The sequence below is a fragment of the Nicotiana sylvestris genome, chromosome 9, assembly GCF_000393655.2.
Source record: "Nicotiana sylvestris chromosome 9, ASM39365v2, whole genome shotgun sequence".
NCBI lineage: Eukaryota > Viridiplantae > Streptophyta > Magnoliopsida > Solanales > Solanaceae > Nicotiana > Nicotiana sylvestris.
The window spans coordinates 115582898-115592763 of NC_091065.1; positions in this window are offsets into that span (position 1 = coordinate 115582898).

The window sequence follows — 9866 nt, forward strand, 5'->3', positions numbered from 1 at the left end:
TTCTATTTTACTGCTTCACCATTTATCTTTCTCGACGGCATTGACACGTTTAATGTGATGATAGGTTTCCCCTCCTAGCCTTCTTCTATGTCCAATAGCCGGATGGTTTGACTGGTGTAAATGGGGTTACTCCCATCTCCGTGAATGATCACCTCCTGATGATTCCATTCGAATTTCATGGTCTGATGTATGTGGAAGGCACAACTCTAGCGACATGGATCTATGGTCGTCCCAACAGAAGACTATATGAGGCTGGTATGTCGAGCACCTAAAACTCGACGTCGAACCAAGTTGGCCCCATCTGCAAGCAAAGTTTGATTTCCTCGATTGTGGCCCTTTGAGACCCATCGAAAGCTTTCACGTTCATTCTTCCTACCCATATTTCATGAAAACCTTTGTCCAACCTTTTTAGGGTGTCCAACGGACAAATATTAAGGCTTGAACCTCCGTCAACCAAGACCCTGGCAATGAATTTGTCTTTAAATTGCATTGTGATATGCAATGCTCGATTGTGATTCAACCCCTCGGGCGGTAGCTCATCTTCATGGAAGATGATCTTATGACTTTCTAGTACCTTCCCTACCATATTGGTCATCTCTCCTCTAGTAATTTTATTGGGTACATAAGCTTCGCTCAGCACTTTCATTAAAGCGTTCTTATGCGCCTCTGAATTTTGCAACAGTGATAGGATGGATATCTGAGCTGGGGTTTTGTTCAGATGGTCAATAACAGAATACTCCTTTGCTTGTACTTTCCTCCACAGGTCATCTATTTCAATGACAGGCTGCCTGGTAATGGCATCCTTACTTGGTCCTCCCAAATGTTCAGATGTATAGACTCTTCTAGTCCTAGTCATTCTTTGTGCAGCATCGGATTCCTCCATTTTTGCCTTTCCCTTTCGCCGAGCTTTGGCAACGTAATCCCAAGGTATTGCTTTTGAGTCGAAAGGAGGTGTGGTTGATACTGTTACTGTGAAAGGTGTGACCACTCTTACTTCAAATGGAGCTGGGGTGGCCGCAGGTGGAGCAACCTCTACCTCAAATAGAACCAGTGTTGCTATCTCAACCTCGATTGGTGACTGAGTCTGTACCACAATAGGAGTAAGTGTGACTGCAACTTTAAAGTCATCGCCTTCTCGAATAAGCCTGATCGACCCCTCAGGGTCCCACTCTTCATTCATCTCTATTACATGTACCCTGCCGGCTCTATGATCAGGGAGGGGGTTGTTGCGGACATTGGGTGCAGCTTCCTTTGCCTGTATGACCTTGTTGTCAATTAGCGTCTGGAGCTTATCCTTCAGTGTTCGACACTCATCAGTGGTGTGCCCCTTCATACTGGAATGGTACGCACAAGTTTTGTTTGGATTGACCCATTGGAATGGATCCTCTAATACCACAGCAGGAATGGGGGTGACATAACTAGTGACTTTCAACCTTTCATATAGTTGGTTGATGGGTTTAGCAATGGCGGTATATTGTCTAGGTAGCTTGCGGTCGAAATTGGGTCGTGGTCTTGGATAATTTTAACAAGTTGGGGGTGATTGGAAATGAGACGGTTGAGAGTTATAGGTGTGATAGACAATGGCTGGTTGGAAATATTTGGGAGATAAGGGTTGATATGTGGGAGGTGGTGCTTGGTATGTGGGTGGAGGTGTTTGATATGTGGGTGGAGGTGTTTGATATATAAGTGGAGATTCCGGGCCCTGAGCCACCATTACTGCCCCAACATCTCTCTTTTTGTATATGCTGCCTGATTATAATGCCTTATTTGTGGCCTGTAGTGCCTCAAAACTCGTTACCATCCCGCTCTTGATTCCCTCTTTGATTCTTTCTCCAAGTTTGATGATATCAGAGAATTTATGATTTTCAATAACCATCAACCTTTCATAATATTGTGGATCCTGTGCTCTGACAAAGAACGTGTTCATCTGTTCCTCGTCCAAGATGGCCTGACCTTGGCCGCTTCCGACCTCCAACAAGTAGCATACTCGAAAAGGTCTTAGTAGGTTTCTTCTTAAGATTCTGAATGTAGAAAACAGTTGGTGCGTTCTCTGCATTGAACTTGAATCGGTCCATGAAATTTGCTGCCATACTTACCCGATTGGACCATTTCTTGGGATCTTGGCTGATGTACCCGGACATAGCATACCTAGTAAGACTCCTCATAAAGAGTTTCATTCGGATTTTTTCGTCTTTTCCGATCCCAACAAGCTTGTCACAATAGGTTCTCAAATGAACCCTGGGATCACCTGTACCGTCGAACATCTCGAACTTGGGAGGTTTGTATCCCTCCGGTAGTTCTATATCTGGCTGTATGCATAGATCTTCGTAGTTCAAACCTTCTATTCCTTTGTCTCCTTCAACACCCTGAACTCGGCTTGTCACCTTCTTGAGTTCTTCAACCATGTTTTTAATGAGCAGCTCCTTCTCGGATGATTCCGGTGTATAGGAGATTGGTTAGATAGAGTGAGGTAAAGTTTCCACATATATAGGGTTGCTTTGATGGATACCAGGGACTTTGGTGTAATAATGGTCATTGGTGGTATTTTGAGGATCGGGAATGGGTTATGGCATATTCTGAGGAGTGTGATAAGTGGTGGTTGGTGGGTAATGAGTTGGTTGATGATGATGTTGTAGCGGAGTTGGTATTGGTAAGGGATTGAGATTTTGGGGTGGAGTTGCGTATTGATTTGGTGCGGGAGGATTTTGTGGATGTTGGTTTTGTATGCTTTGGGGAGGTGTTGGGTTCTTTGTGTTATGTTTCTTGATGTCAAGGACATTCAGGGTGAGTGACAAGTTTGTCAAGTTGCGAATCTGCTCAAGTTCTCCTTGTAGTTCCAATATATTTTGTTCCAATCTTAAGACTAGGTCGTTCGGTGCCGTAGTACTTCGTCCATCTAAAGTTTCTGCGTTCTCAACATTCTCCTTTCGGATACCACTTAAGTCGTCCATTTTTGTTTTTCCTTTTCCTTTTGTATTGCTTGAAGGAGGAGAAGGTAGAGGGCCTCTAGATCTGGTATGATACGTTGATGATGCCAGTATAAGTGAACCAACCTAAGGGGATGGGAATAATCAAAATAAGGAAAAACAAAAAGGTAACAAGTCAGTGAGGATTTGAAATGTTTGCAGTATTTAAACACATATTACAGAAATATGAATTCATGTCATAATTAGGGAGCCCCATTGTGCCCGTGGTAGGCCTAGTGACAAATAGGTTTGGAGAACTTTAGATGCCACTAAATGCTTCATTTCATAACATGAAAAATAAACGAATCCCAAATGACACTAAGATAATAAGTCACTACTGGCACTTGGCCTTATTACATTTCAGGAAAGCAAATAAATCTAGCCTATTTGGTCCTAGAAGGACCTTCCCCAGATTCGATATTCCTAACTCCATCATATAAATCCCCCAGCTCGCGCAGACCCAACAGTAAGTAGGCTCTGGCTAGATGTCCTCCTTCAATTCCTTCAGCGTTATGGCAATCCTCGATTCTCTTTATGACTTTACCTTCCAGCTCCACTATTCCTCGCTCCAGATATTCCAACTTCTTGTTGGAAGTGACTACCATTTATTTCCATTCTTCGATCAACCTCACATTCCTCTCATGTATTTCCCGGTGCTCATTCTCATAGTCGTGGACCCTCTTGCGCAGCCTGTTGTATTTGACTTGAGCTTCAGCTTCTTCGTCTATGATTCTATTCCCTCGACCGGCTCCTGGCATCACCATTCCTTTTAGATTGTCTTCTAACCATACCAGGTAGAGAGGTTCGCACCCTGCATGATACTTGTCGGGCTCGATGGTATTCTTTTCAACAATGATCTTGCAGTGCCACATGTATTGAGCTTGGCACTTGTAAAGTACGTCGTCGTCTTAAAAGTCTGCTCTGAAATGACTCATCTTGGCAACCCTTGGTACAACTTATTTCCTGCCTGCTTGCCTCATAACTAGGATAGGGAAAAAAGGGTATATCCCTCTCAACCAAATCAGCACCAGGTGTGGGGAGTCCTTGGATCTAATGATGAATTCGTCTGTTGGGAACCATTCAAACATCCATTGCACTTGCTCCTCGGTCAGATTGTTGAAGAACTCCACCCATTATTTGGCACTTTCCAGCTAAGCAAACATGTCCGTAATGTAGGTCATCCGCTTGGGGTGATGGAAGGCAATATGGTCATTCCAAGCCCTTTGCGGAAATTCTTGGTGATACTGGCCCTTTTGAAGATGTTCTAATAACCACAATTGCAACAATAGGTTACAACCTTCGAAATGCTGAACCCCTTTTTGACAGAGCTCCAGAGTCCTGTAGATGTCGGCTATGATCATGGGGACTATAGTGTATGTTTGTCCATTGATCCCTTCCATCAAACTCTTCGTGACCATGGCCAACCTAGTGTGGATTCTTTCCTTTTTCATTAGGAATACTATCAGTCCTAAGAAGCATACAATGAACACAAACACTCTGCGGTGGATGTGGCTCAGAGAAGTGAGAGAGAGCTCATCATGGTAGGTACGGTAGGACTTGCTATGGCCATACCTCTCATACATATATTCGAAGGGTATGTAAGATTCCTTCAGGCATACTAGGTCAGCATTTTTCTTCAGCCCCATCATCTTTAAAAACCCTTTACTAGTACGGTTCTCCGCACCAATAACCCGGGGATATCCTAAGTCAACCCCGCAAGCCCTCCAATTTCTTCTAGAAGTGGTGTCATCTCTATGTCGCTGAAGCGGAACACAACCATTTCACTATCCCAAAATAAAGTGGTAGCCTCGATCAACCCTTTGTTTGGCTCAATGTCTAGTAGAGAAGGCAAGTTACCTAGGTACTTTCTTACATATTTCTTGTTGCTTGAGGAAAGATCCTCCCACCAATCTAGCAGCAATGGTGGAATGTTACTGACCATACTGAATCTGGGGATCTCGTGCCTCATTTTCTACAAAACAAAAGGGTTAGGCCCTTCTCCCCCACCAGACTCGACTATTTATACATTCATGATTATCATATTGGCATTTAGTTCTCCAAATTAATGCTTAGAATGTGGTTGTACCCGTTGGGATTATGAAAACCCCAGTGGACTTTTGGATAAGGCTCATCTTAAAGGATTATTATGTGGACAACATATTAATCCGACTAGGTTTGACCATGATGCATGCATAATTTCAATGAGAGTAAGGTTACTATGGGGGTCTAGACTGGTACTCTCAAGCGGACAACTTAAGGGAAAAAGGCACGAAACCGTCGGCTGCACCGCTGATCGACCAGTTTTACCCCAAATAAGCCTTTCCAAATTTAAGGTTAATAAATAGGAAGAGCGTAACCACTCATCAAGTGTTGCTATAGGATTTAATACGCACGAGTGAAATATGATGTGGAGCATGATTTATACAGCAATAAATAGCATGTAGTCAAGTATTTGCACGTAGAAAAATAATAAATGCAGTATTTAAATAATTGAAAGACAATTACAGAAAGAAAACAAAGAGACAAGTTAGTTTCAGGAATAAAAGAATCATAAATGTTTTTAAAAAAATAGACAGTTAAATCCAAATAAGAGGAAAGGGTACGGGATAAGGCATGCTTGGACTAATTCACAAAAGATAAGTTCGTTATGGTAAGAGCCAGTCGCCATACTGTCGCGCCCCTTTTTAGAGAGAAGTCCAGGTTTCGACATTCATGGGGGTAGTAACTCGTTTCCTTTTGGGATTTAGATATTTGAAGAGTCGCCACCTAACGAATTATGGTGTGTTAGGGTACTTAGAGCAATTAACTCTTAGACTAGTTTGCATTACTAGAGATTTAGGGTAAGGGATCGAAATAACCTTGAGGAGAAGGTGTTAGGCATCCCTCGCGGTCCACAATGGTGGGTCCCGGCCGAACTTATACTTATGAACTAGTCCTTTTAATAAATAAATAATTTAAACACATACCTGCAAATAAAGACATGTTTTTGGACATTGTATGAATCAAGAAATGAGACAAAAGGAAAAGACTTTGAACAAGTTGCACATATATAGAGAAAAGTAAAGTTTAAACATCGGGAATTAGGAAAGAGGGATTCCTAGGTTGGTTAGCCTACAGGATCACCCCACACAATGCCCAGTAAACACTCTTCAACGAGGGACTACACGTGACATTAGTGCATAGTCAACATATCCTTACTACCCAATTCCCTCTCCTTGGTCATAGCCTAAAGCGTTCTAGTAGCTTTGAAAAATGTCCTATGCATGCACTACCCGTCCCTTTCGTGGCCCTGGAGGTATTTTAGGACCTCTACTTTTGGACAGTTCTATACAAGCCTAAGGTATTTTAAAGGAGAAAAGTCTTAGCATCAACCAAAACAATTAGGACTGCACATAAACAAGGAACAAGTAATGGCTCACATTTTTACCTCCACAAGCAGAACAAATAAATGCACGTCTCAAATAATTATTTCAGGTATTTAATAAAACTTAGAACATGATGTCTAGGTGAGTAGATACAACATGAATTTGGACCAAGTGGTAAAGACCTATTAGCTTGCCTATTGATTTTAGACCTGTTAAATCTGGGCAGTCTCAAATAACAAAGCGCAGTTTTATAGTTGCAGAATTTTAATCGCCCTATAGCCTTGCCTAAGTGCATAACAGTGACGTCCTAAAAGCATGATATCTATATTGAATAAGAATGCAGTAAAACAGCGAGTAGTTTTTAAACAGGTGACTTGTGATCCTATAGACATGTTTTCTAGCAGTACTAATTTAAAGAAGTGTTTGAAAATTTATTAAAGAAACTGACATATTAATTAATTAAACCAATTCAGATTGAACAAACATGAATTAAACTGATTTATTTAACTAAACTGGTTTTAAGTTTTAAATGCATGATTTCTACTAGAGCTGATTTTAATTTCTATAGGAATGGTATCTAATTATTAAAAGCTGACTTTGAACTTATAGGCATGATTTCTAAGGAGACGAATTGAATACATACTATAATGAAAACTAAACTTCAATTACTTTACACTCTATAGGCATGTTATCTAATTATAAAGCTGATTTTAATTCCTATAGGCATGCTATCTAATTATTAAAAGCCATTTAGATCTTATAGGCATGGTCTCTAATATTGTGGAAGTAAAGCAAACATGGCAGACACATTTGAATTAACACAGCCCTATAGACATGGTATCTACCCAATTTACCCAATATATATATATATAACTACTTACTCTTTTTCACTAATTACCCCAATGTTGTTTACAATAATTATTACAAACCAATGAATTAAATACATAAATAAACAAAAGTTAATCTATAGGGAGCCTGCAGTAGGCTCAAATGACCTCCAAGCCTCCAATAGCCTCAAATGCCAAAGTTCCATAGATAATTTTATGTCCAGGTGTGTCATAGTTCCCTAAGAATCTCAAGGATCCCAAGCAGTACTCACACCTAGACCTTTTCCTCAAATAATAATTGATTTAGGTGCAGTGTGGAAAGGCCAGCTCTGACATGCCAGAGTTCAGAGAGACCTCAAGGGGGTCTCAAGGCGTACACATATAAGAGGGGCAGAACCTAGTATTCTAAAAGAAAGTGGAAGTGCATAACAGTTGAAAGAGCTTAATAGAAAGGTCTTAAGACTAAAAAAAACTTTTGAAAACCATTAGTGCTGAAACAATTTGAGGAAAATATGAATAAAACAATTGGCAATCAGAACCAAGTCATAGAACAAGTTTTAGGAACAACTTTCACACAAAGGGGATAGGGATTGGGAACATGGAGGGTATCTTTTAATGGAGCATACAAACGACAGAACATAGGGAGTTTTGATGGGGTTCCACATATGCAGCACAACAGAAACATGCATCACACATCTAGAATTAATTTAAAGGGATTGACTGACTTAGTAGGAATGAAACAGAACAGGCAAAGACTTAAATGAGCATGTTGGGCAAGTATTAACAATGAAGGAATGCAAATTATATAGAAACAGAGTTTAGGAAGGACAATAATTAGTCCAAACGGGCTTAAGTTACCTATGCAGACATGCTAAACAAGACAGCAAACAAGCAAGTAAAGTGGAAACATATTAATCAAATGTTTCAATAGGCAGCATTAGACATGCTTGGAAAAGTAGTAAACAGGAACATGAACAGACTTAGGCCATATGGACTGAAGCAGTACGTAAACACATAGGTTTGATTCTTAAAATTTAATCAGAAGCATACCTAGTTAAAGAATGAAAAGCAAAAGATGTGGAAAAGGTAGTATGCAGCTTCCAGCCTTGGCTTGTTGCCGGCTAGAATGACAAAGATCATAAGTAGCAAAGAGAGCAGAAAGAGATCTTTTTAGAGTGTAAAAAGTAGTGGTTTTTTAACTATTGTTCGTTGTCCAGAACTTAAAATAAGAGGGGGTTTATATAGTAATCAAAACTTAACAAATAAGGTAAGAGATCAATTAAGTAGCAAATCAAGGAAGTTTGTGGAATCAATCACATATGTAAATCAGCAAGTCATTCCCTTAATCAAGGGATAATCAAATCAACGATAAAGCATACTAGGTATTTAAGGGGAAAAATCAAGTAAAGCTTGGGTATAAAGTAGGTAATTAGGGGTAAATAAACAAAAGTTTCAGTTAAGGAAACAATCAGTAAGAATCAGTAAAATACAAACAAGGCAAGGGAAAATTAATTAAGGCAAGTAATTCAATCAAATCGAGTAGAGAGGTAAGAATCGGAAGTTTAAGGGAAAGTATTCAAATCAATCCAAAAAATAAGGAATTCAGAATAATCAAAGGTTCAATCAAAGAGAAAGTCATGAAAGAGTCAGCAAGTTTAGCATATAAAATAAGGCAAGACATGAATAGTCAGGAATCGACACATAACTTTAACAAAACAAAAAGTTAAACGACATCGATTCAATGAGAAAGATACAGGTCTTGACATGAATAGTCAGGATAAATCATATAGAATCAGTGAAAGGGTTGAACTAAGAAATTCAGTAGAAGCATACTAGGACAAGAAAATCACAAGAAATCACAAGAACCCAAAGCAAGAACACAATCAGATGTACCAGTACTTAGAAACCAAACGAAGAACCCCAAAAAATTAGGTCTTTCAGTACAAGCGAGCTAAGGTTGTAGCAGACTTACAAAACCAGTCAAAAGATATGAGAAGCAGAAGATTAAATACAAAAATCATCAAACATTTTGTAAAAAAAAATTCCGGAAATCCTTGTTTAGGAAAAGATGAAAATCACTTGAAAATCACATGATTCTTGTAAAGAATTTCAAGGTTGTTGTAAAACTCACATGAAACAAGTCTAAAATCCTCTCAGATCTGTACAGATCTAAGAGGTTCAGAAAAAGAAATTAGGGTTTTGTAGAGAAGAACACAGGGGTGAAGAAACGTGCTTAGAAAACCATAGATCGTAGTCAATATAGGATAATCTTACTCGGAATCACACTAGAACGGTCTAAAACAGGCGAGAAAGGAACCATAGATGCAAGCCAACTAGCCCTGGTCCCTTGAGGACCCTGGAGATGGCAAGACTAATGTGAGGGAGGCCATTGGAGGCCTGGGGATGGTGAGAGATCATCGTAGACAGCCATGGACGAGGGTTAGTGAGGTTTGATTAGGATTAGGTTCGAGAGCATTTTGAGAGAAGAGAGGGGTTTTAGGGCGGCGAGTAGTGTAGAATGATAAGGTTTGGGGGGTCTTTTGGGTTTATTTTAAGAAGGGTCGTTTGTGGCCGTTGATCCTTACGATCAACGGCCGAGATTAAAGGGTATTGGGGTCGGATCAGGTCTTCAGGGTTTGGGCTGGGTAATTTAATTGGGGATTGGGCTGGTAATTGGGTTAAATTGGGGTTGAAATTGAAAATAAAAT